This window comes from Lonchura striata, chromosome 10, assembly GCF_050655825.1.
Source record: "Lonchura striata isolate lonStrDom1 chromosome 10, ASM5065582v1, whole genome shotgun sequence".
In the NCBI taxonomy this organism is placed as follows: Eukaryota; Metazoa; Chordata; class Aves; order Passeriformes; family Estrildidae; genus Lonchura; species Lonchura striata.
Window position 1 is genome coordinate 13,512,272 of NC_140712.1, and position 27,621 is coordinate 13,539,892.

At 38.3% G+C, this 27,621-nt stretch overlaps 1 long non-coding RNA gene across 2 annotated transcripts in view; it reads left to right on the plus strand.

Annotated features, from left to right (window-relative positions):
- The window catches only part of LOC110474173 (uncharacterized), a 352,072-nt gene that overhangs the window by 104,677 nt on the left and 219,774 nt on the right, over positions 1-27,621 (plus strand). For both annotated transcript variants that reach the window (XR_014957607.1, XR_002466029.4), the window contains one exon: positions 1,310-1,432. This is a non-coding gene — a long non-coding RNA (uncharacterized LOC110474173). The remainder of the gene's footprint in view (positions 1-1,309; positions 1,433-27,621) is intronic.

The window sequence follows — 27,621 nt, forward strand, 5'->3', positions numbered from 1 at the left end:
CAGAACAGTTTCTCTTACTCTCTGCAAATCTCTGCCTTGCTCTCTAATTTAAAAAGATATTCTTTGTGTCTGCCACCTCCCTGCTAAATGTAGATTGTGTGTCAGGGGGCTGACACACAAAAGGCCTCAATCTCTTAAGAAGCTGCCACCAGAACACCTAATAGACTGTCAGTTTGAATGTTTAAATGAGACACAGCAAGGGAAGGAATAATGCGTTTAACAAAAGAGTGGTGGGGAGACTAGGAAAAGAAAGCTCAGCTCCACTGACAAGGTGACTGGAAATGTAGTACTTGCAGTGGAAGGGAGATATTGATGAAAGCATCAGGAACAGGTGAAAAATGGTGCTCAGACTTGGGCTGCTAATGGGGAATAGAGCAAGCATTTATGGCTGTAGAGAGAAGCAGGTAAGGAGTCAGGTTAGGACTAGAAGATTGGCTCCTTTGTAGGATGCAGTGCTGTCATCTCCCCTGTGACAAGCAGTACTTTTAAGCTACATCTCTGTATGTAATACAGATTTGGGCATGACTGAGCCCTGAAAATTAGTATTTGTACATTCTGTTTATGTTTTAAACCATTGCAGGTAGCTACATCTGTGACATTATTTGGGTTAGGGATTCCAAACTGAATTCCTGCATGTCAGTAGCATCTCAAATTGCCTTGCTCACAAATGGAATGTAGAAGGATAGAAATTTCAGTTTTCCTCTGTGTTGTGCAAGTGATTCATTTGAACACTGCCACTATGAAAACATATTTATTTTGGCACACACTCTAACCAAAGACTCTTCTGCTTTCTTTAAGAAATGTGTAAAGGGCTCGGTTCCTTCCTGTGACAGTAAAAAACTTCCTGATGTTTGGATTTGTTCTTTGATTTGTGGTCTTCCACAAAAATGTGTCTGTCTTTCCAAAATTGAGTGATTCAAAAAAGAAGCCATTACAATTCAGTCAAGTCAGTCATAGTCTCTTTCTTTCTCCCTAGTTCTGACTAGGATCCGCTCATGCCTCTGGCTACCTGTTTTGCCAAATATTTTCCAGTTAACAGGTGGCAAACCCCATGTTGCTGGATGTTATTAAATAAATGGTTTTCCAGATGGCTGTAATATTGTATCTTTAAATAAAAATACACAAGCTTAGTGTCAGCACCTTATTTATGGAATGCTTTTGGCTCCTGAACTGCTTGTTGAAAATGTTGTGAGCCATTTGGTCACTGAAAAGTAATTGTGTATTACTGTAGACAACAAGCTGTTTGCATTAATTAGCAATCCAAGCATATTGCCAAATGGGGAATAATATGCCTTTGACATCTCTGCAGATCCTGGTAACTGAAGCAGTGCAAACTCATGGATTGTCCTTTGCTGCATGTTTATCATGTGAACTTCCAGTCTGCCCATCTGCAAAACCACCAGGGACACAGCTGGGAGAAATAAAAGCTAAGGTAGGAGAATCAGTGTGTGAAGGTACAAGGAGTTGGTAAAATGTCATTGGTTTTTGCAGCAGAAGTAACTCCTGTGATCATTTCTAGTGGCTTCCAAACATGGGAAATGGTAAATGTTGTCTTGCTCACGTGTGCTATTTCACCAGCTAAGGAAGAGTGTGAGCTGATCAGAGGTACCTGAACCAGCCTTAGGGAAGCACAGTACAGCATGACAGAGGACAGCCCTCTGAACACAGCACAGTAATCCACCTTGGATGAGGCCATGGACAGGCCAGATCTCATAAATCAACCTCAGAAAGAATTCCAGCCATCCTCTCTCTCTCCCTTTGCGCTTCTGAAGGCACAGGAGTGAGACAGCAATGCCTCCACAGTACATTTGGGTGTAGAAGATGCCCTTGGCTGAACAGCTAGATAGGATATACTTTTATCCTGTTTCATTGGGTTTTTGTAAAAAATAGTTCAAAGATCATGAAAAGATGGGAAAAACTGCAAGAGAGCAGGAACTTTGTTCCGTGTGGAAAAAGAAGGGTGAAGATAAAAAAGATATCTCTATAGAGTTGGCACTAAAAGTAATGCTGGGAGGGCTTTCCCCTTTGGCCAGTTATCTTGCATATTCTCTTGAAAAATAATGTTCTACAATATCAACTGCATCCTAAATAGCCATTGTTGTGATAGGCACTATGAAAACCTTAGTATACCTGAAAGCATAGTATCTCCTGTGTAGCACTGTTTTTCTTCCTCAAGGTTTTTTTGAAAATGTTTTCCTTAGTGGGAAAGTTTCATGTGAAAAGCTAGGAGCAAAGAATCCAGAGTAGTCTGGACCCAGGGGCAGAATACCCATAGGGAGAGTGGGAACTGTGTGTTTAAAATTTTAGAACGCTAGCTCTTCACATTCCTCCTTGCTTGGGAGTCCCAGCTTGATTTTTGATGACCTCTGAAGTCTTTGTTGACAAAGGTGGTCAGGAAAAATAATTAATTTTTTTTTTTGAGGAAAAATTACCTGCATGCTGTATCTATTTGTCTTTTAAAATCAAATTAATTGTGTAGGCATAAGGTGGTTTTAAGAATTACCTTCTTGGACCTAAGCTAATAAGTGCATATGTCTCTGAAAACTCTTGTGCTTCTTCAGTAGATTGGGATAATTTTCTCTATGTGTTTTGTAGTAAAAGTGATAAAACCAGTGTGCACATTTGTACCCCCTGAGCTAGGAAATGTGGGTGCTTAAAATCCAGCAGTGGTTCCTGCCTTTTTTGTGTTGTGTAGAGACCAAATGCACAATGGGAGAGTGGAAGGAAAATATATTCAGGTGTAGGTCAGTGCTTTGCATTTTGACTTTTTGCAGGAATGCTTGTACTGGTAAATGCATTTTCTCATTTATCCTGTGCTTAGGAATTAGAGATGTTTGCTACTAAAATGCCAGGTCCTCTGAGTTATTAAGCAGAGTATAATGAACCCTTTGCAGAAAATAACTAGAATGTGATCTATGTCTGCAGAGGAAGGAAAGGAGCAAAACACATTAAAAAATAAATTAATGTAATGCAAAATAACCTTAGTTCCAGTGCACAGAAATTTATAATTGCACTGATCTTGTTAAGCTGCTCTTCCAGAAGATGCTGCACATTCTGTGCAGAAGTACAGTATGGTGATGAGTGTCATTCAAAATTAGGATCTTTCATATTCAGAGGGTTTCACACACACATTTGGCATGTACAGGTAGAGACATTTCAATGAAGCAAGATATTATCTAGACAGGAACTCTTAACAAACAATTCCCACCAGGGGCTTGGGGATGTAGTTTTCTAGTGCTTCTGGGTTTTGGCTGTTTTATTTCATTTTTTCTTCTCTAAGATGTACTCCTTTTGTTTACTTTCAAAAGGCAGTGCACTGACATAATCTTTTAGCATCTCCTTCATACCTCCAGGGTTACACTGGAGGTCAGGGCTGCATTCTCAGCTCCTGGTGGCTTGATATGAATAAATTGGTTTTGAAATAACTAAATAATTTTCTGTGATAGGATAAGCAAAGATAAAGCATTTTCACCAAAGGGTTCAAAGCCAGCATAATTGGCTAATAAATAAATAAATAAGAAAATTCTCTTTGCTGTCTTTCAGAATAGCATCTCTCACACAATGTTTTTCACAGCTCACAACTGGCCTGGCTGGGCCCTGGCTGGGGCTGTTGTGCTGGGAGCAGAGGAGCAGGGGCCCCGGGCCTGGCTGTGGGCAGCCCTGGGACCTCTGTGTGTGCTCAGGCTGTGTGCAGGGCTGCAGTGCTGCTGCACACACCGCTGTGTGCAGGGCTGCAGTGCTGCTGCAGACACCGCTGTGTGCAGGGCTGCAGTGCTGCTGCAGACACCGCTGTGTGCAGGGCTGCAATGCTGCTGCACACACTGCTGTGTGCAGGGCTGCAGTGCTGCTGCACACACCGCTGTGTGCAGGGCTGCAGTGCTGCTGCACACACCGCTGTGTGCAGGGCTGAAGTGCTGCTGCAGACACCGCTGTGTGCAGGGCTGCTGTGCTGCTGCAGACACCGCTGTGTGCAGGGCTGCACTGCTGCTGCAGACACCGCTGTGTGCAGGGCTGCTGTGCTGCTGCAGACACCGCTGTGTGCAGGGCTGCAGTGCTGCTGCAGACACCGCTGTGTGCAGGGCTGCTGTGCTGCTGCAGACACCGCTGTGTGCAGGGCTGCAGTGCTGCTGCAGACACCGCTGTGTGCAGGGCTGCTGTGCTGCTGCAGACACCGCTGTGTGCAGGGCTGCAGTGCTGCTGCAGACACCACTGTGTGCAGGGCTGCTGTGCTGCTGCACACATCACATCTGGGAGCGGGCTGCATGCAGAGGGCCACTCTGCCTGCCCAAGAGAGCCTACAGCTGGGGCTTGACAAGAGGGCTTTGGGGCCTTTTTTTTTTTTTTTTTTTCTTTTGTTGTATTAAAACATTTTTGCCTTCTGTTATTTCGCAAAACTCACTGGACATTTTCAGAATGACTTTATTTGGTCTATTTCTTCTGTATTATGACCTGAATTAAAGGGGGCAAGGAGTGAAAAAAAAAAAAAAAGATTTTAAAAACTCCCATAGTAAGCAAACTTGACTTTTAATTTTTGGTCAAAGCAAAATTTTTAGGTAGTGTTTCACTAAATTTGAATGCACTCCTTTTTTCTAAAGCCATGTTTATTTGCATGGAGGCTGAGTTGTGAAAGGGGAAGGTGTGCCTGAGAATCAAATTGAGCAAGATGCTTTCAGCTTGTCTGGCTTTGATTACTTGTCAGGAGCAAGTGTTGCTCTGTTACTGAACTTGTTAGTGTTATGCAGTTCTGCCTTTCCCCAAAAAACTCCATCAGATGTATTTACATGTCCCCTTGGATGAAAGTCCCAGAGCTAGGCAGGGGTGCCCCTGCTACCTCTGGTGCTGTGAAGTGGTTGCAATTTTGCTTTTGAACCTGGAATAATATTTTAGTCTTGTATCAGTGTAGGGTATTAATCCCGTATAAATCTTCTTGGTATGGCTCTTCAGACATGAAAACTTAGCCTTAAAAATTTCATTTAATAGTTATTTCATAAAAACAATGCCTGCATACTTTTGTTCCTCTTTGTGTTTTTCTTGTCACACTTCATTGAGGTAAAAACAATTTATTTGCTTCGCTTGCTGGGACGTGTCGATCTGACAGTGAAAATAAGATGTCATTTTCAGTGTCTCATCTGATCAACAACATAGACAGCCATCAACAAAATATTTACATTCTCCAGTGATGATTATGGATGAGAATGCATAAATCAAGGTTATTTTACATTTTATAATCTAAATTGACACATATGAATTGATTCTGAAGTTTCATTAGGACTAGAAAGTGCCAAAATGATTTAGTGAACTCTAAGCATGACAATAACCATTGAAAACAGTCAATATCAGGGCTATTCCTCCTTTTATTAATTTTTTAAACTAGTTTTCAGCTCATTCTTGCCAGTAGCTCCCTTTCATATTCGGTTAAAAGAAGGTAAAATGTTCCGATTATTGTTTCTAACTTTTTGCTCATAATCTAAATTTCTGCATTAGGCATATTACCAGAGAGTTGCTAATGGGCAAAGTTAAATCTACTTTTAGTTTTCCATATTTTTTTTACTGTCAAGCCAATTTATATATTATCTACAGTTTTGCATTTATCTGCAATTTCCAGTAAGCTAGGTCATGGTCTCAATTTTTTCGTCTGATATCTTCTTGCCTCCTAAACACTCTGAAAAGATTGGTTTGATACTGTGTCTCTTAGATGTAAATTCTGCCAGATATTGAGTCACTAAACACTTGTGCGAACTTTGGTGATTGCAATGTTATCAACTGCCTTTAAACTTTTTGTGTTCTTTTATAATTCTCTCATTTGTTCTCACAGGTGCTCTAATAGCCTTGGGTCCTTATTTAAGGACCTATACAGATATAAATGTAGAATAGTCAAAAAGAACATAATAAAAGACAGTTAAATACCATATATATGTCTTAAAAATTCTTTAGGGATCATTCAATCACTGCAACCCCTTGGGTCTAGAAGCAAACAAGCTGCCTCATAAGCCAGCTCAGTTTTTCAGTTGGGGATGGAAGTTCTTTCCCACAATAGAAAAGAGCATTTTTCAAATACAGCTGGTGTGATGGGGATGTGGTGCAGCAACCAGAAAGGAGGGCCATCCATCATTTGACACACTAGTCTCTTGGTCTTGCAGGGGTTATAGAAAAGCAAACCAAGGTGGGGAAAAACAATTATGTTATACATTAAAAGTGCCAGTTCAAGTTTTACTTCTGTTATTTGTGTTTTTACCCTCTGTTTTGATGCTGGAGTGGAAAGTGTTGTGCAGACAGCCAGCTAAGACAGAACAGCAGCTCCTTGTTTCTGCTGCTGGGCAAGCCCAAATGATGCAGTTACATTTGTGCTGAATCCATGAGCAAACCATGATACAGATGTAAGGTCTCACTCCAGGGTGACTTTGGTAATTCTGCTCAGGTGCTGTCATCTCTGCTTTATAAACCCATGCAGTGGGCTGAGACTTCCATGGATTTGGAACAGCTTCATGGATGCCCATCTGCATAATGGATCCAAAAATGGATCCCAGCTTGGTTTCCTTAAATGTTTATAATGTTTCTCAGAAAGGGCATAATCTCTATGTGCCCAGATGCTCTAAAATGCTTTGACTGTTGTTTTAACACCTCTTCTGAACAGAGAATCTTTCCCACACTGGAAACTTAGAAAGCAAGTACAGAGGATCTGAATCTGGTATTCCCAGTATCTAAATAAAAGGTAACACACAGTGACGAGAAAAGTGCTAATTTCTGAAGGTAACAGGCTTGTAGACAGCATAAAATGAAGTATTGAACAGTTGTTCAAGCTAGTGACCTTTTACATTGGGGAGGGAGGATGTAAAACCTGACATTTTTTCACTGATCGCCTTTCACAAGTATAAAAAAACCCCACCTTTAATGAGTGAGTGATAAATGCTCTTTTTTGGTTTTGAAATGTTCTACAATTGGTTGCACATGCTAACTTAGAAAAATTGCTACAGACTCATAATGACAGGATTTATCTGAAATTATGTAAAATTGGTTTCAGTATGTTTTTTTAAAAAGAACAGGTTTCATTGTCCTTAGGTAGGAGTGAGTTACTCCTCAGTGTGGGTAATTGTACCTGGTAGTCACTGTTAAGGAAAGAAAAAATACCTCCAGTAGTTTTTTGGTCCCAGCTCTCCCTTCCAGTATGTCCCCTCACTGCTTCCTTTTTCAACCAGAGCTGTTTAGCATGGAAACACAGTACCAGGATGCCCAACATGTGCCAGTTTTATAAAGTGTAATTCATGAGCAATGCTGAAACCCGAGTTGTTGAAGGGCATAAACACAGGGAGCTAATATTCTTCAGGCAAATCCAAAGTCCTTTTGATATAAGACAACTTCTGGCAGGTTACCTTCCGTCCTTCTGCAGTAAAATAATGGCTTTTGTCACTTGTTTTTAATTTCAAACTGATGTGCTGGAAGTATCTATTTCAAAGATGAAGGAAAAGTAAGACAAAAAGAGATTGTTACTTTCCCCAAATCAGTTTGATTTCTGTCATTACAAAACAATACCTTTCCAGCAGATGTCTTTGAACACCAGCCAGCACTATGACAGATAACTTATAGCTGCTCTGATTATTCATGCAGATATCAGCAGGTTATTCCAAAAGGACTTTATTTCATATTGTTAAAGCTATTCTCTAAAAGAAACAGTAATCTTTCTGATGAGCATGGGGAACAATTTCTTCAATACCAGTCCAATTTATTTGGGCCCTCTGATTGGTGCTTTCAGCTAGATCTCTACGCACAATATTAATTATTCATTAAGGTACTTGAAGGGAGAATATTTGCATAGCCATACTGCAAAATTGATGAGGCTTTGCCTATGCACCATAGGAATAGTTTTCAATTTAGTGCTAAAACTAGAGATGATGCTAATAAAATTATTTTTAAAAATTATCTAAAAAGCCAACAATAATTTGAACTTTCTCATAACCACAGAACATTTATTTTTATAGTACCCAGATGTCCTATTGAGAGATCATGAAAATATTCTTTCTGCAGCTGGTCATGTGGGTATAGAATAAAAAAAATAATCCTCAAGAACCTTTGTAGAATAAAAGGTCATAATGGGGATAATAGATAGTAAAAAGGAAGAATGAGCTTTTCTGTGAGTGGGAGGAAAGAGTAACGCTGACATTTAACGTACTTATCTCCACTTGGAAACACACAGACTGGGTTTATGGAAAATTGCATTGTTCTGTCTTTAAATGGGCAGAGGGTCATCTGCTCACTCAAAGGTTGGGGTGCTTCTCTTTGTCTGTGCATGTTAAGGTGCAGTTACTTCTAAAATGGTAAATTAAAAAAAATCAAAACCTTTAAATTAAAACTTCTTTTAAAAACTGTAAAATTTTAAAAAGGTCTTGGTAACTGGGAAAGTGCAAAGTGGCTGCACTGTGGCCTGGCTGCAGTTCCCACAGCTCTTCTGCAGATGAGGGAACCTGGCTGGAACATGTCTGAGCTTTTAATCATCCCTTACTCCTTTCTCCCAGACCTTGAGCTGTACAGGGGAGAAGCTCTTGCTTCACGCCCTGTAGAAAACTGGAGTGACTTCAGGAGCCTGTGCCTGAGTTTCAGTATTTCCATTCACTTTCTCAGTAATGCTGACTGTGTGTGAAACACAGACTGCTTCTCTCTCTCCAGGCTGGCATCCTTGTTAGCAGGGGAGGAAAGAAGGAATGCTCCCAGTTTGTGAACTTAGGGCAGCAGAGCCATCAGTTTTGGTAAACACTGAACTAGAATTGGTTGGTTTGTCAAAAAGCAGGCTTACAGCCCATTATTTAGATAGCTAAAACTCTGACGGGAGAGGTGAGTTTCCACTCACAAGGATGGAATAGTGTTTGTAGGATTATCTTTCAGAAGGTACTAAGAGAGACATATAGGAAAAAAGTGACCACTTGCTGGAAATGTCAACAGGGAATCAAGAGCAATATAGAGCAATATAGTTCATTTTTTTCATTGCAAATTCTTAAAATTTTATTTCTAACCTTATTTCAACACCTTTGGAAAAATAGTAGATTTGCAACACTAAAACTATTGGAAAACTAGAATTCGTTCAGTTTCAATACAATTCTGCTGAATCTAAAAATGTTTGAATACACTGGAAAACTAATTTTAGTACCGATTTATTGAGAAACCATTATAATGTAAACTGAAATATTGCAAAATCAAATGCCTTTTAATCATAAAAATTAAATAAATTAAACAGAAAAGAATATGCTTAGGTAATTTTGTAATTCCGCACACAAAAAATTCAAATTATTCCTATTTGAGTGTCAAAGGGCTTTTTAGGTGCCATTTTCTGTTTTAGGAGCAGCAGAGACAATATATTTGTTGATGCACTGATGCTACAAGGTTTGGAAATGTCCTAGAATGCCAAGATACAAAAGATACTGTAGGTAATGAAGCAGGTCATCTTTAAATTTCAAGTCTTTTTCTTTGGTACATAAGTAAAATGTTTTTGGTCTCACAGAAGGAATTTGGATGTTCAATTTGCATTGTAACTAAGGGTAATTCAGCATCCCAGTCTCCTGAGAGTCTTTGAAAATATGATAACCTTACCTAAAATCTCACCTAAAATCTCATTTGCTTTGTTTTTACCTTTAACAATTCTATACACAACCTGGGCATTATTAAAATGCCCTTTAAAATGAGCCTGAAAATATTGGGATTCCATTTTAAAAAAAGGTGAATATAATTGAAGGTATTAGGAGACGGAAAGGCTGTAATGAATGGCAGAAAAGGAATATGTGCTGGTCCTGTGCTGGAATCAGAGGCACTAACAATGGGATTGGAAAAATGCATTCTACATTATAAGAGAATATGAATTTCATCAGTATTCATAACATATGTTGATATTCCATCAGTGAAACGCTGCTGTAAGCATCAGGCCATTTGCATGCAGAGCAGTGCTCTCTTAAATAGGAAAATAAATGAGGAGTTAGTCCTGATACGGGAGTGTTTCAGACTATTTCCTTACATTGAAAATTCAGCAGCCCTGGTATGATTGCTGATTTCTAAATTTTTTAAGAGATAACCATGAGTTATAAGAAGTAGCCACAACTGAAATCAAAATAAATATTTCAAGGCAGTTTTGATAAGCATTTGGAACGTCATCTGAATTATTGCTAGTCCTCAAAGTTGTTACACTTCCTGCCCTCTTTTAGTTTCCCCCACTCATTTCTCTCAACGTAGTCTTTCGTAAACATGCCCCACAAGATATAGCACAGTCCACAATATCAAAAATGTCTTGAATTGCCTCTGCTTGGGTTGGGCAACTTAAGCTGAATTTTTCTCTCTGATACACATCAATTAAAATGTACAAACCAGCCATTTTACTGCTGCTTGTACAGATAGTACTGCCTACACATCTGTGCTTTTCCCAAAAGAAACTATTTTTTTTTCACATTTCTTCATATTTAGTTTGGTTTTGTGTGATTTTTTTGTTGTTGTTTGGTTGGTTTTTTGTGGCTAAACTGTACAGATATCTCAGACTGGGTGCAGATGGGGCAGAGTCACCCTTAGCTTGTCCTCAGTCACCATGTTAAGATTGAAGACCAATAGCTGAAGGCTGTGGCTGCTACACCTTCTAATAGTGTAGTTTAAAATTCAGGCTGAGCTTAGCCTGCAGAGTTGGTTGAACGAGCTCCAACCATTTTGACTGAAATTGAATCTGACATCAAGAGTCACCCAGATGTCCATTAGGTAATAGGAAAGTGTGAACTGAGTTTGCCAGCGAGGAAAAGACACATGCCTACACACAGGTCTGTCCTTTAGGTTTAATAAGATGGGGTATCAGGACAAAATTCACCAGAAGAATCTAAACACATACCTGTAATAGTACTGAGCAGCAATTTCAGTGCTCTCTTTTGACTGTGTGATAGAAAAAGCCATAAAACTGGTGTAATTTAACTGAGAAAAGAAATCTGTGCACTTTTGCACATTGTTGTTCATTCCACTTAATAGAGTGCACCTAATGGGCAGCAGATGAGCTGAGGACATGAATATTATCCTTTAGTGAGATATTTTCTTGAAAATAATTCAGCTTCTGTTAAAATAGTGTCTATTTGCTTTAATATGTTTTTCCCTTGGGAAGATTAAGTACATAACTTTTAACTGGTGAAGTTAATGATTGTGTGTATGGAATGAAAGAGTTCTAAATTCTGTTATCAGTCCATGCAAAACAGGGATGATTTGACATGAGAATAATTGGATGTTTCTGTACAATTCTGTATTGTATCTCCAAAGCCTACACTCAGAACTCGAGATTCAAAAGAGGAAATGTCCGCATTTATGGAAATAATGTGAATTTTGGAACATCCCCATATTTTGTAGTCATGATTTGGTGAAATGTCAGTATCCTGAAAGGTAAACATTTTAGACCATAGCATTATTAAGACTGGAAGAACCCTCCAAGGCAGTCAAGTTCAACTTTTAACTGAAAACCACCATTTGCACTAAACTGTGGTGGTTCAGTGGGTATGGTGAAAGTGGGCATGAAGAAGCCACAGAGCTTTGTCCTACCTGCCTGAGCAGGTTTGTCCTTCCATGTTTCTTCTGAAATATCTTTTCCAAAGACAGATCACTTCCCACAGTCCCTCAAATGACCCCCACATGAGGGTTCATACAACCAAACTTCAGAATATTGCTACTGCTCTAATTTATGAATACTTTCCAAAATTGACTGTAGCCCCAGGTATGCTTCAAATCTAAATTGTCATTTAAATTTAGCTCTCTCTGCGTTTCTACTGCCTCCTTGACATCACCATCAAGTGTGGCTCAAATGTACGTTGACTTGAGGGAAAAACATGAAACTTTAGGAGGAAATACCTGCACTGAGCAGATTTCCTTTTTAAAACAAAAAATATTCATTTAAATAAATCTGGAAGAAAATATGTCTGGGTAGACTGTACTCTGCTGTTTCCACTAAGGATATAGTAGTCATTATAATTAACAAATCTTAATAGTCAAAGACAGAGCAGTTAACCTCTAGAAATAGTGTGGTGTGTTTTCAGACAGATGCTTGGGAGTTGCTGGAAAAAATGAAAGGTTAAAACAGCTGGGTCTGCAGCTCCAACAGTCAGTGTTTCCTTCCAGATGACCTACACCTTCAAAACTACCCTATTTTCCCTTTTTCTTAGCAGAAGCTGAAGAAAAGCACACATTATTTAACCAAATGTTCAAGAGAGCTTGGTTGTGATCTTTTAAATTAGTTTTTTCATCAAAAGAATCTGAGTTACATCCTGAAAGCATGTTCCCTTAATAACCGAATAATGGTCTGCTGTGTAGGTTTCTGCTGATGGCTGAATCTATCTTGATGTTGTTCCCAACGCCAGTGCTGCTTTGGAACGTTCAGATAACATTTCCATGGCCAATTTACTTTATACCATGATGCAGTATCAAGTTAAATAGGTTAATTATTTTCTTCTTTTATTGTTATTGCTTTACAACAAGTACTTATCAGTATTTGAACAGGAGGGTATTAAAAGTCACAAATGCAGCTAGGAGTCGAAATATAGGTGGGAAAATAATGATGTTCAGGAAGGGTTCTCTTGTTTTTAGTACTGACTAGTATTCACAAATAGAGTTTATCTAGAAGTCATCTTTAATGCTGCTGACTCAAAGCTTGTCTGTGTAGTTTGGTTGACATGCAGCAGCAGGATGATGGTATTTCAAGAGAATTTTTCACTGGTTCTCAAAAGTGGTTAAGGTAGTGTCAGTTCTTTTATGTTCTTCAATCCACACTCTCTTTGCAAGTTATCTAAGTAATAATAGAGCCTTTCTCTGTCAAGGTCATTGTAACCTCCCCAACATTAGAGTTGTGTACTTTCCAAGCTTACAGGACTCAGATTTTACATAGATCTCATGAGCCACTAATGCTGAAGTAGATTAATATTTTAGCTGTCATGGGAGATTATTCCCCGTCTCTTAAATCTCTTTTATTCAAGCAAAATTGCCATGATTATGATCTCACTCAGCTGCTAGAAATTAGAAGGCACTATGAAGAAATAAACAGGAATTAGGAATAGTTTATGAATTTTACAATATCAGTTTGCTGTTAAAATAATAAACCCCAAATGGGAATTATGTTTGCCGTGCCTTTTGCAATATATATGTATTTGCAACATTATATGTAAGTTGAAATAAATGAATACATAAAAAACGAGACTTTTTTTAAAGTATAAGTAGCAATTTTTCATTAAAATCTTACTATAAAACACATTGAGATTTATCTATTCCAGTCTTTTCTATTGAAGTTGTTTGATGTTCTATGGATAATAACCTCTGGAGTCATGTCTCTACTCACCTGCAGCACAGCAGAACTCCCAAAAGTCTTCACTTTTCTTTGTGGTCCAGTAAATAACTTATTAATTTCCTTCTCTCAGAGATGATGGATCTGGGTTTGCTTTCTGTCTGGAGCATCAGAAGAAAAGGAACCTTTGTTATGAAGAGTTTGGAAATAGGGAGAATACAGAAGGGGGGTTACAAAAGGCCTGCCTGCCTAATGGATCCGGCCCTGCAGGGAAGCTGGATGCTGGGTGACCAAAACTACGAGTACTCTTCTCATCCTTGGCATGGCAGAAGCAGTAGCCAGCCTAGTTTTGAGCAGCCTCAGGCTCTGTGTGCTTGTTCAGTGGCTGAAATGTAAAGGACTTCATTGGCAGGCACTCAAGTGCACAAGTGTGTCCCCAGGATGTGAGCAGGGTGTTGGGGGGCTGAGTTCTGCTCTGGCACCTGAGCACTGGAGATGAGGACACACAGTGACGCTCCTGTGCAATAATGTGATTGGCTGCCAGGGGAAAATATGTCAGGTTTGTGGTGCTTTGTCAGGGCTTGGTGGGCGTGATACTGTCTGGGGTTATTTTCTGCAACTTGTCCTACTGCTTCACATCCGAATGTGGTGTCTGAAAACATTGTTGTGGTGCCAGGAAGCCTTTTTTCCCCTCAGATTCTGTGTGAGCGTTTCTGGAAATATATTCTGCCAAACAGTAATTAACACACATCAGTGAGTGTACCAGCTGCTGTACTCATTTCCCTGATTTCATGGGTCTGACCCAAACCCCTGCAGGATGGTTGAAGTAGCTGCTTTTTGAGCTTGCCTCTTAGTATTAATTCCTGGTGGACTGACTGTGTTCAGTATGGCCTTCTCCTGGATAAATTCAATCTGTGGTAAAGGAAAGGCACATGGACAAAAAAAAGAGTCCTTGGGAGAAGCCAAGGCATGACTGTGTGTGTTAAGCCATCAGCTGATTTGTCATGAATCACCTCTTTCCCTTTTCAGACAAAGACTTATGTGAGGGGTAAGCCCATTCTCTCATTTTTAATTGTGTTATTTAAAAAAAAATATCTAGTAGCAAGAGAGCTATCACAGGTCTGAAGTAATAAATGGGTTTTTCATCCATTATCAGATTAATCTAGAGTTTCTTGTCCTTATGTCCACCAGTAAGTGCATATTGATTACTGATGGTTTAAAATTACTCAAGCAAAAGAAATCACACGGCATTTATAAATAGAACCATTTCTAGAAACTGTTTACTCCCCCTTGTGCAGAATACATCCTGCATTGAAAATTCTGAGAAAAGTAGATGTGATGTGAACTGGATACTGGAAACTTGGACACAAATGCTAACCAAGAAGCAAAATAGTTAATGAGTAACACAAAGGTCCCAGCCTGCTTCTGTTCAAAAGAAAGAGTTTTGTCTTCATTTTGGGGTAGTTTGTAGTTTTACTAACATTCTTTTTCTGTATAAAATTTAGTATCTTTTCCTTGCCTAGAAAAATGTTAAGGCAGAATCTCTGATTGTTCATGAATTAGTGAAAAATAGAGGCCCAATGACACATTTTGATATTAGCCACTTGCGTTAAAGGTCCTCTCTCTACTCCTGCATTAATCAATTTAGGACTGTGTTGCCAGTCAGATGGCAACATGTCCTGTCCTGTCTCTCCACCACCCGTCTCTGACTGCAGATTCCTTTCCACTTCCCTTGCACTAGCTCAGTCTGCCAAACTGACACTCTGTGGGCAGTCCAAAAGTCAAATAAATAGGGAAAAACAATCTGTCAGTCAGCTGTGATGCTACATCCTAAATGATTTGTAAATTGTCTTCCCATCTACAGGAAATCTGCAGTTGCTCACAGCTCATTGTTAATCTAAAAGGCAGAGAAACCTCAAGGTACCAGGTATCTGCCTTAGTCAGCATCTTTCTCCTTGCCTTGAAATCCTCTAGATGCAAAGCAGCCTCAGCATCATAACCTCAGGTGTGATTTGAGTTTTGGTCTGATAGTTCTGAAACAGCATTTTGAACACAATAAATGCATTTGACAGGATATGAGCCCTGAAATGCAACAGTTGAATTTGTATCTTAAATATATATTGCTGAAATTTCTAATGGCACATCACTGTCTTGTGAGCCTGTGGTGCAACAGCTGAGACATGGCTGGATCTGTCTGTAAGTTGCTATGCTGAGTGTGCCAAATGCCTGTTTGGAATTAAGGACTCCTTCATTTGGGAGCACTCCCTTAGTGTTCTCAGCTTTGGTTGGGTTGGCATAAGAAATTTTTCACTGTCATTCTTACAGTAAATGAAAAATGAAATTTTAGTTTCTTACTAATCAAGGATGATCTGGGGAGTAACTAATAGTGTGTGGGAAGTTTGCACAACTTCTAACTCTGCACAGAAGGAAGCTCTGACTGTTAACAAAATTTGGAAAAACAGTTCCTTTGCTGTTAAATTGCGACTTTTCATAAATTTGTTCTTTAAAGAAAAATGTAAAAGTAAAAAAAAGTTTAGCTCAGTTCTTCCTTCATTATCTCAAAGGACACCATTGTAGCAGGTGATGAGTAGACTGCCAGTCTGAATGTAATAGGGGCAGTTGTTAACTAAATTGGATGTTAGTGGTGAAGTCAAATGTGCCAGAAATTATGGTGCTGGAATTCTGAAGAAAAAGGTGCATCAGAAGTTGAATGTATGAAACCCAAGAATAGGACCTTGACAGTAATGAATGAAATGTGTGAGGAAAATAAAAAAAACAAGAAAGAGAGCTTTATTATAGCACCCTATTGGCTAAGAATATATATGGAAACTTGGTGTGATCACAACAACAGAGTCTTTGGAACAGAGAGGGACAGGGTTGGTAAGAGTGGCAGAGAACACTCTCAGGGAAGCTTTTGTAATAATGTAGGAGGGATTGAAATGAGTCTGTTCCACATTTCATTCTTTTAACAAGGGTGACAAGACCTTGAGAACTCATATAATGAGAGTTGCATGAGGAATATAGGGAAAAATCTAACTTCCTGGGAACACCATAGTGGAACATTTGCCCCATCAATTATCTGAGTGCTGATTAATTAGGGAACATCATAGTTGTCACTTTTACCTCTGAACTGTGTTCTGTTCGATAGAAGAAAGAGTAAAGGACAACCTTTAGCCTTTATGCTAAGATGTTATAGGCTTTTTAAGAAGAATTTGATAAATGCCTCAGCATCCTATCTCAGATGTGTAAAGAAAATTGATTTTTCATTGTGTTGATTATGAGTCTTTACAATAGACACATTCATTGCCTGAATATCCCAATGTTTAGTCTCTCATTTTTTTTAAATTTTGTTTTTCTTTCTAAAACAGTAGGGATCTATTTTTGATTGTCTACAGATAAAAGAATTAAGCACTATGCAGTTTGACCTCCCTCTGTAGGATGCTCTGACTTCCAGAACAGCACTTTCCTCTAGAGTGTACTTTAGATTGAGCAATGGCGAAATTTCCCTTCATCCTGCAGCTGGAACTATGGCTCTTCATGACTTTATAAGTCTCCATGTGGTAGGAAAATGTGGTCTAACTGGTGGGCTGCTCACATCTTTGGCCATCTGGATGTGGGCAACAAACAGAAACACAAACACTTTCTTAGCAAAGTGATCATTACCTTGAAGAACATTATTTGCCATCAAGATTTACAAACTTAATGTTTCTCAGTGAAAAGCAAAGAAATACTTTTTTTTAATATATTTTTGTATAATCTTTCACGACAATATTTGCATACAGACAATGTTTTGTGATTAACATGCAGTTAGGAGATATGGTATCTGCATTAAATCTATATTTTAAATAAATTGAACATGTGCATCTCTGAATATTTCTTTCTGTGCATTAATTGATATATTTTCTTCATGTATATTAGGGAGATTTTTCACTTGCTTGATCAAAATTTGCTGAACTGTGGTTTATAGTAGACAATTAACAGCTGTTAAATAGGATTATTGCAGGCTGTTATCTTCATATAGCATCGATTCAAATGCTAATTTCGCTCAATTTACTTCTCATAAGGCCACCCTACTGCCAGGTAGCTCTTCTTGTGATGAATGACAAAACATATCTGGAAATAGTGTAACCTGTTTCAGCATATTTCATGTCCTGGTTTGCAGTTCCTTGACACAGGTCAAAATTCATGAGTGGTGTGTGAAGCATGAAGAAGTGGCACAATCAGGCCTAGCCCAAAAAAATTGTTAAAACCCAGCATTTTCTAGTGGGTTTTTGTGATTATAAATACAATTTTGGTAATGAAAATGAATAATACTTTTCACCTTTAGATTGTTTCACCTCTTCAGGAATGTCATTCATGCAGGGGGATGTGGTAGAAGGAGCCACCTTTGGGTGGGCGGTGTGTTATCTCTAATTGGTGTACATCTGTTGATCTGCAGGTTAAAACTCAAAGTACATCTTTTTTCATGCAAAGTTAAGTATTATTTCCCCCCATCAATATTGTCCTCCTCTCATCTTTCTCATATGGCTTCACAGTAGATGCTTGCCTCTTTCCAGGTTAACTTGAGGATGCAATAATTTTCTGAGCTTTGCTGTTGAGATGATGATGTCGTGGGAAGACAACATCCTCCTTCCTGCCCTTTACCATCTATTTGCCTGTCAGCCTTTGGTTGGCAGTAGCAGTTATGCACATTGATCCAAGCAGACAGGAAAGTGACACTTGGAAAGGCATTTCAGGTGAATTAGGTCCCTACCTTGGGTCTCTGGGTAGTCACAACTCAGTCAACAAAAATGTGTGGTGCTTGGACACTGGGATTGCTGTTTGGAACTGTAGAGGGTTAGACTGGCCTCAGAGTCAGCTGGGAGGCTTCATCCTTAAGCTCTGCTCTGTCATTAAATCCTGTGTCACCTTTACAGCTGGCATGTGATCCCTTGGTACCCACACTGCAGCTTGCCCTGGGTCTGTGCATGCTTCTGCACAGGAGAGTCCTGGGTGCTTTAGATTTGCTAGTTCTGTGTAGAAATACCATACACAAACACTTCTTCCTATCCCTAATGCTTATGAAAACAGCAAGAGACTTAAACTGTTAGGTTTGAATTCTGTGCTATTGTCCCTGTTGCTTGGCAAATCTTACCATGTATGGATTAGTTAATGCTTTCAAATGTTGCATGAGGAGAATTTTAATTACTCTCTGATTAGGAATGAAAGAAAGAAAAATATTGTCTTATGCTTTCAGTTTTACTGTTGTTTCACCATGTCTTTCATATTTAAACAAAAATTGTATAAAGTAATAAGTTTATTGCTACTGCAGTGAAAGGACATGCAATAAAATAGAATATATATTCCATTCAGTCTAATTATTTATCTGATCAGTAACTTGTAAGGTTTATTCTAGATACCTTGCATATTCTATAGTTAAATTTTAGACTTGTCTTTCCAACTAAATCCTTGGCAATTATGTTATATTAAGTGAAAATATTAAAAATAATTTAATTTGTCATAATCCTGTGTAGGCCACAGATCCACAAACATACAGCAATAATCTTTCATGTAATGCTTCTCAGATTCTTCCTAAATTTTATTTAAGTGGGTTACAACAGGGGAAATTAAAAGCCTATCCTGATAAAATAATAATACAATTTGAATGAAGTATCACTAGAAAACTTCAGCCATCTCCAGTTTAAATAAACACAATCAATCACATCAGAATCACATTTTCTTCATCAAATAGGCAGCAATGTGTTGTTCTTAATTGCATGCAGATTTGTAATCTAGGAAAACTAATGACAAAGGGTTTAGAATTGCTATTAATGCTCATAAGGACTTATTAGGATAAAGGGTTTAAAACCTTCTGTTTTCATATGGGCCAATATTTATTGCGGTCTTCTGCCAGCGTGTCTTACACTTGCATGACAGATGTTACAGTGTTCATCCATTTTCAGGACAATGATAAAGTAGAGCATACATTGTTTTGTGGGCTTTCAACACTTAAGAACAGAAACATAACACAGGATGATGAATGGATGGCTGTCTGACAATTAACTACTGTAAAAGGAATACACTCAGTGAATAACTTTGCATTAAGAAATTTTCTCACTCGCTCTGCAGAGTAACAATTATGTTAAGTAAAAATTATTCTTAAGTAATCTCTACTTTAGAATACATAAATAATCATATGTTTTAAGATTATGCCACTTGTTGGCCATAAGAGGTAGGTAAATCATTATTAAACTACCAATTTTCTGATAAATTAAGCCTGTTTTCTGTTCATTAAATGTCCAAGCTGACTTAGAGTGTTCATAATTATTTGAAACCACCTCCTTCCCTCTGTGTTGATTGTATTTGCTTTATTCAGAAACTATGTTTTGCTCATAACATAAGAGTTATGGTAAAGCTCACTTATTTGCCTCTGCTGGCAGAAGACAGAAACCTTTTACACTAATGAGGAGAGAAATTATTACTACTGACAGATAACCACATTCATCTCAAAGTTCCCCACTCCTATATAAAACCCAAAATGAAAAATAACTACTCTCCAATATGTTTGGAACTAAAACTCACATTGCAATCCTGGCAAAATAAATATGTCAAACTTCAGGTACAGCTGAAAAAATACTTCAGGTACAGAACTGACCAGAAGACTTGCAGATAATTAATCAAGACTTGCTGTTAGCTCCATAGGGCTAATTAATGTTCCCATTGAAGTAATCTTAACTTTAGTTTCAGAGAAATTTTTGCAAACAGAGCCTCTAGAGTGGCTTGTGGTCTGATCAAGTGTGTCTTGGAGATGACCAACATGCTGCAGAGACGTTTGGCAAAGGCTGTGTTTGGAGCAGTAGCATGTGGCACGTATCCCATTTTGACACATGCAAAAATAAACCAGTTTGGAATAGTCTGTTCTTGTGTCTTTTTGAGTGAAATCTTGCCCACAGTGTCTTTTGGAGTTCATTGCAAAATTCTATGAAAAATTGATAGTCTGGAGCCTGCCTTCAAATATTTGTCCATCGGTCCCCTTGACTTAGTAGCCTCTGAAACTCTATCCTGTCTTAAAATGCAAATCCGACTTTATTACTGTCATAAGCAGATAAATTCTAGCAGCAAAGACTTGTAGAGAAAATACTGTGTGTTTTAGCATTACCAAAAGCTCTAAAATCTTTCTGAACCAATGGAGAAATTAATAAATACAGCTCCACAAAGTTATAGCTGCCTCTTCAATCTACAAACTACACCTTTCACTCAGACAGGTAATGAATGGAGATGCAGAGCAAATGCTCAGTCCTGCATCCCACGGTGGCTGAGAGCTGGAGCTGTGCCACAGACAAAACAGGTGGGGGGTGAGGAGTCATCTTTTGATCTGCACTAATCAGAAGAGCAGCAATAGGATTCTGCCAGCATTAATTGTAAGTGTAATTAGGAATGTTACATTCTGTGTCTGCATTAGGTGGAGTATGGCTCAGTGTGGAAATACCAACTGGAAATGTGGTGAGAGTACTTAGACATACTGGGAGTACTGGGAGGAGCAAGACTGGCAGTGAGGGCAATCAGAAAAGCCACTTGAAATCTGGATTAATCTTATTTTCTGACCCACGCAATTAAAAACAAAAAAAAAAGAAGAAGAAGAACAAGAAAAGAAGTAAAATCCAGGGTTTTAAATGATTAGTGTTTTCAGAACAGTGATTGCTTCTACTACATGTTCATACAGATCTAAAAAACATCAGGGTCATGTTACTGTGATATCAAAATGAGAAGTCATTCTTCATGAGAGACCCTAAAGAGAATCCTTGAAAGGATGAATATTGCAGGTTATAGTGAAAGCTGGCAGAGCAGAGATTGAGCATGAAATTCCAACTTGCCTGACTTTATTGTCAAAGCTCTCAGTGATTTCAAGGTGGCCGAGATTTCAGCCTGCATATTTCAAAGCACACTGAATAACACCTCAGACTGTTATCACTGAATTGATTGGGGTGTTCATAGGTCCTATTGGGGAAGGAAAGCTACAGACAGAATTGCTTTTATTTGTGTTTATGTGAGTATTGTATTAAGTGTGTATTGTATAGATGAGTAATTACTAAGTTTAATCAATTTATCTTTGTTTCTTATGCAAGTGTTTCTTTTCTGTGCATGAGAGGGAATGCAGAATTCAAAAAAACAGAAGGGAAATCAAATAAAAAAGGGCAAGATTTGAGTGCAATCATAGTAAAAACACATCATAATTTATGAGCAAAGCATCTCTGTGCCAAGTTCTGGGCCATTTGTATTGATATTAATAAAGTGAAGTTGATATGGTAGTATAACAATAATGTAATATATATATATTCAGGCTCATGCTTATTTTGAAAACAGCTTATAAAAAATAATGGAGCAGTAAAGAAGTATTTTTCATGGTTAAAGAATTTTATAATAACAGAATCTGTAAGTGGGTTTGTCTGGTTTTATGGTGTTTGGGAATAATGAATAATGTGGAGACATTTTGTTTAGGAAAACTTTTCTCTTTACCAGAAATTATTCTAAAAGCTAACCAACAGACACCTGCCCCCTACACATCCAGAAAATCTGATCAATATTCTTTATTTATTGTACCTATGGCTCATGTAATGTGTATGTCGTGCATCGGATTAGAGTCAGAAATGCAGAAATGCAGTGTTCCTCCCCAGGGCTCTGGGCTCGCCTGCAGGACTGAGGGTGCTGAAGCCAGGCAGTGCCTGCTGCGTGTCTGTTGGTGCTGGGCTCACTCGAGGGGCTTTGTTTGTCAGCACAGGAAAGTATCACCACAGAACACAGACCTCCAAAATTCTCTTTCCTCAGGTGTTTTTCAGAAGCTACTTAATGTAAGCCAACAAGGCTTTAAATCACTGTAACTTATAAAAAATACTCACAGAGATGTCTGACCTCTGGACAGCCCTTTGACTGGATTTTTTTTTTTTTTTTTTTTTTTTTTTTTTTTTTTTGAGAGATAATGCAGAAGCCGGGTTGGAATTTGAACTCTGAGCTATCATCTCATCAGAGTTTAGTATTGCTATGATAGCACACAGAAAGGAAATAATGCTAGAAAAACAGGAATTGGAAACAAGAATGCGCTGAAACATGTTAAGCATAATTTGTAAGTAGTATTGTGGGTTTTTCTCTTCCTTCTGGCTGTATTCACACCCGATAAAGCAAATGCCATATGGGAGGATCAGCAGTGACTCACACGGCATTGTACAGAGCTGGTTTGTGAGTGCCAGATGATGTATTTGCTATTTATGTAGTCAACAGACAGTTCTAGGAAGCTTCTAAAGTGGTTCAGAGACAAAGAATGATTTGTCACTGACAATCAGTGTCTTATGTAGCAGCTCAGTGCTGGGGCAAATGGACTAATCTCATTCATTCCTTTCTGAGTCTTAATAGTTTGTCTGGAAAGCATAGACTATTCTTACACATGAAGACCCTAGAAAAATAAACCAAATGCTAGAATTACTCTCTTAGTAGTAAAAACAGGCAAAAAAAAAAAAAAGAAGACCATTAGGACAGGCTATCAGTTCAGATGCCAGCACAAAAATTCGAGCTTCAAATTTTTTCAAAATTTACAAAAATTTTTATTCAAATATTATGATTTGAACCTTCCACCACCTGTATAATTGCTCAAATAACCAAGAACAGTCTAGAACTTAATGGCTGTTAAAAATATCTACAGAAACATAAAAATAAAACAACAAAACCCCAAAACAAACCAAGCAGAGTAAAAATATTTATTTATATTACTTCAGATACTTCTTTATGATGTCAATAGATTTTTTAAACTTAAACTTTCAATGGTTTTATGAATTTAAAATGCTCAGATTTTCAGTGTATAAAATTCTACTGGAGTTGGTAATTTTTTCTATTTTATTTAAATTTGCATCAATTTGCATCTAATTTCAAACATCTTTAATGTTTGAAAGATAACTCACTGTGTTTAGAGAAAGTTCATAATTTCTTTGCCTCTCATTCTCACTTTTCAGAGATGATATTTTCAAAAATTGCACAGTAAGGAAAAAGAAGGAAAAGAAACTAATTCAATTTTTGTGTGTTCACAGAAATCTTTTGGACAGATGTGGTCAGATTGTTAATCTTCACTGATTATTGCTTTTAAATACTAGAAAAATGAACTTGTCCTTGTGTCTTGGAGAAATATCAGCCTCAAATTTTTTTGGCTGTTACTCTTGTTCTGGTAGCTGAAACAGCTTTTTGTACTTTCACATGCTTGCATTTCAGTCTTCTCAGAGGGGTTTATGAGAAGCAGAATGTGCGATGAGGAGTTGGCTGGTAAAAGAGAAGAAAGAAAGGCCTGAAGCCTTGTTTTAAATCTTGAAAACTTAGAAGTTTTCTGTTTCAGAATGGTCCATGCCAAAGCATCAACACTTTGCAAGTAATACTGTGCTACAGACCTCTTCTGAAATGAAGAAGTTTATCTGAGGAAGATCAGTGTACTAACTGGGATCAGTGTACTAACTAAACCTAAATCTAAAGATTCAGGTTGAAAATGATAGCTGATTAAAAAATAAATTAGTAGAGGATGGAATGTCCTCTTTTCTGAATGTTATGGTTGATTCTGGAAAACTTGAAAGCGTTACAGCTTTTGTGACTTTACAAATCTTGTAGTAGTGGGACTGACTTAAATTTCTTCAAAAGTGACAACTCTGGTAAGGAAAAAAGAGAACAAGGGTTTTTATTGTCTTATACATCTCCAGAAGTTCCCCAAAAAATAATAAAAAAAACCCAACCTAACAACCAAATGGTCAACCTGAAATTGTTTTTCTCATAAAAACCTGCAAGTTTCTTTGCTTCTTTAGGGTGATCTGATTTTTCTAATTGTATGTGTTGAAGATGAGGACTCACCCTGAAACTGAAACCTCGTAACTGTAAATTCTCCCCTCTGTGTGCCCTTGCCCTTTGTTAGGAACTTGTTTTTCTGTCTGAGGGTCACAGGTGAGTTCCTCAAGAGCAACTGAAAACTTTTAGTGATGTTTTCTTTTTCCTTTGAGAAATCAATTATCCTCAAAGCTTCTTGGGATGCTGCCCCGTTGTGTCCAACTGGGAAAACTAATTTCCACAGCAAATTATGTGTCTGCTGATCTGCATTACATATTGGAAGGAGACTTCATGAGATTCTGCCCTTTAGGTGGATTGAATTTGTCTTTAATTTCTTGGGTTTTCTTCTTTTGCTGCAGTGTAATGATAGACCTTGCCTAAACTGATGAAATGCTGGTTCCTGGCCAAAAATTTAAAGCGACAACTGTATTTTCCACTAAGAGAGTTGATATTAGCTCATTAGCATCTTTCACAGCTGAAATAACACAGGGAGCCAATGTGAATCAAAGGTTCCCAGGGGGATAATTTCCTCCTACTGATTGGAGAGTGATGAAAACAAAGAATAAGAGGTCAGACTGCATCTAATTTCAAAAAGTGCCCTATTGGTGGGGAGAACATCTGAGATCAAAAGACCATCATCCAAGTGTAATCCATACAGACCTGGTCTGTGATACACAGTGAAATCAGCCATTATAACAATATTACCATTCATTATTTTAATGCATCTAATGATTTTCCCCTCTATGGCCTTTTTTTGCCCTTTACACAAAATCCATACTTGTATTGTTAAATTTCTATTGCTATTTGAATTGATGAGCAGCCTCTTTGGCAGTTGCTTTGGCAGTTCTGCTGACAGCATCACTGTCCCCAGAGTCACCACCACAGGGGTGGCTGCCTGATAAACACAGGGAGTGTCTTCATGTGTCAGGTTCCTGAATAAAGCTCTTCCTCCTAAGGAAGGCCCTCTCTATCATACAGCATTTTTGGTACATTTCCTCAGCTGCTCAAATGCCTCTAATATCAGAGAAAAAGAAATAATTAAAGACTAAAATTCAGCACAACAGATGCACAAATGAATGTTGGGATGAATATAGCACGGGCTCAGAAGTTAACTGTCATCACCCCCCATTGCATTTTGTCTGTTCCATGTGCTGTGCACCTGTGGCTTGCAGACAATGGCTTTGATTGCACTATGGAAAACTGGCAGTCAAGTTAAAGCTGCTGCTGCCTGTTGCTGTGTCTTTGTTCTCTCCTGTGAGCTCCTTGTAAGTTTCTTTCCTGTTTTTTTGTATTAATATTATTTTTATATTACCTCTGTGTGGTCTTTTAATTATTATATTCATGCCCTCTCCTGCCTCTTTTGAGATACTCTAAATGTAGTGAAGAGGAAAACCAAAATTAAGTGAAGGCAATGTGGATTTCAGACCAAAGAAAACATATATTCAGCAGTTTGTGAAGTACACAAACACAGGGCCAGTGTTGAACTGACTTGAGTCCACCAGGCAGCAGAAGTAAATTAACAGCAGACTATCCCCTCCTCCAGATTCTATCATCAAAATTAAGTGAACACCTGCACTAAATAAAATTGGGTTGAACTAGTGTGAATATCCAATTCTGGGCTTGATTTACTGTTCCAATACTCCAGTTTTATGTTGGCATAAATTCCCTTTAATAGAGTTACATGGTTATGAATTGGGAGTAATGTGGTTGTGAATTAAGTAGTTCGGGCTCTTTCCTCTGATGTCAGGTCTTGTTTGCTTTGGAGTATCAATACAGATGCCATTTTATGTCCTTTCTGATAGAACATAGAGTTGGAGAAGAACAGTGGCAGACTACATAATTTATGAGAAAAGTTTTTTGTGACATTTTCCATTGCTTTGTTTCTGTAGATTCTCACACCCATAGAAGGTTTGGGTTAGAAGGGGCTTTAAAGATCCTCTCATTCCACTCCCCCTGCTGTGGACAGGGACACAATGCTTTGTTTCACGAGATTTGTCAGCTGTGCAGTGGGGTTTTAGGTCAGTGGGAAGCTCAGTTTCTCTAACAGCTCCTCAGCAGTGGGCTCAGTGGATGCCCTGCAGCAGGGAACACCCAGAGGTGATGGCTCCTGTGGAGGGGCTGCTGGGGCCTGTGGGCACTGTGTCCTCATGCAGCCATTTGTACACGGTTCTTTCATGGACCATGATCCAAGATTACACAGGAACTGCACAGAATTCAGTACAACACTAAAGGCATAGAGCTTTATCTGCAGCACTGCACCCATGATCTTCCTCAGCTTGCCTGGGTTTGGTGTGCTGGAGATCCCAGGATACCCCATGGGAGAGGAAAGCCCAGCCAAGCATGGAGATGTTAAAAGACCTTGGACTAATTATTTTATAAGAATTCTTCTGTCCATCCTGATGATGAATTGTGTAATTTCCCATGTTGTCATATCCAGCCTAGCCTCTTGATCTATAGTACTCATCCTATTTTCCTTTATTTGCTCCCCTTTGATAAAGCTAAGTGTTTTTTAAGGAGACAAGTTTTAAAAATAGGGCAGTGGGAAAGATGCAAGAAGATATAGAAAGAGGCATGCAGCTGCAAGTAAAAATGCTACCAGATAAATCAGCTGAGACCCTCCCCCTAGTCCCTTGTCTCCTAGGGCTTAGTCTCAGGCCTTTTGAGGACTTCCATGGACTTCAGCAGGCATTGGGTTAAGCCCTTAATCCTTTATTTTAAACTTGGATTGACCCAGAGGGTTATTTGGTTTTTTTAGGAAATGTGTGGTTTTTTATTTTCCTTTTTCCTTCCAGGTGCTTGGTAAATAATTTCTTCTTTTCTGGATTATCAAGACTACTTTATCCTTTCATTGAGTGGCATGTTTATTGGTGATTTCTGTATTTATTATAAGTTGCACACGATCCTGGGTAATTTGTAGAAAGATAATACTTAGTTCTGAAAAAAACCAACCAAACCTCATTTCATTCTGTAGTTCACTTTTCTGTTATGGTTTGCATTTCAATTTTTTTTTAGCTACCTGCTCTATTATTAATTTTAAATTTCTCCAGCAAGTTCTTGCTGTACTAGACTAAGGAAAATTTTACTAAACTATTCTGTCAGTAGTATTGGCCTTTTATTGGTATTTCAGATGCTGGTAGACAGGATGCTGCAATAATCAGTCTGCCATGTCTCAGTAATCTTCTATTCAGAATTCCTCTTTTTCACAAATACTACTGACTATGTGCAGTTTTCTGTCAGTGCCTGTTGAATCAGACACAAGGAATTTGTAAGGTGAAAGATGCTTTTCCTACAGATGTTATCATTGTCCCTGCATACCCAAATCTGTGTCCCATATTTGAAAGGCCTTGGAGTTCTTCCTTTGAAAACAGTTTCTTGGTAAACATAAAAATATATGAAAACAAAGGGTTACTTTCATTACTTTCATATTTTTTTTACTTTATTGTGTCAACAGAGAAATTTAAAGTATTTCAAAACTTTTAACAATTATTTAGACTTGATTTTGAGCTTTTCAAACAGATTCT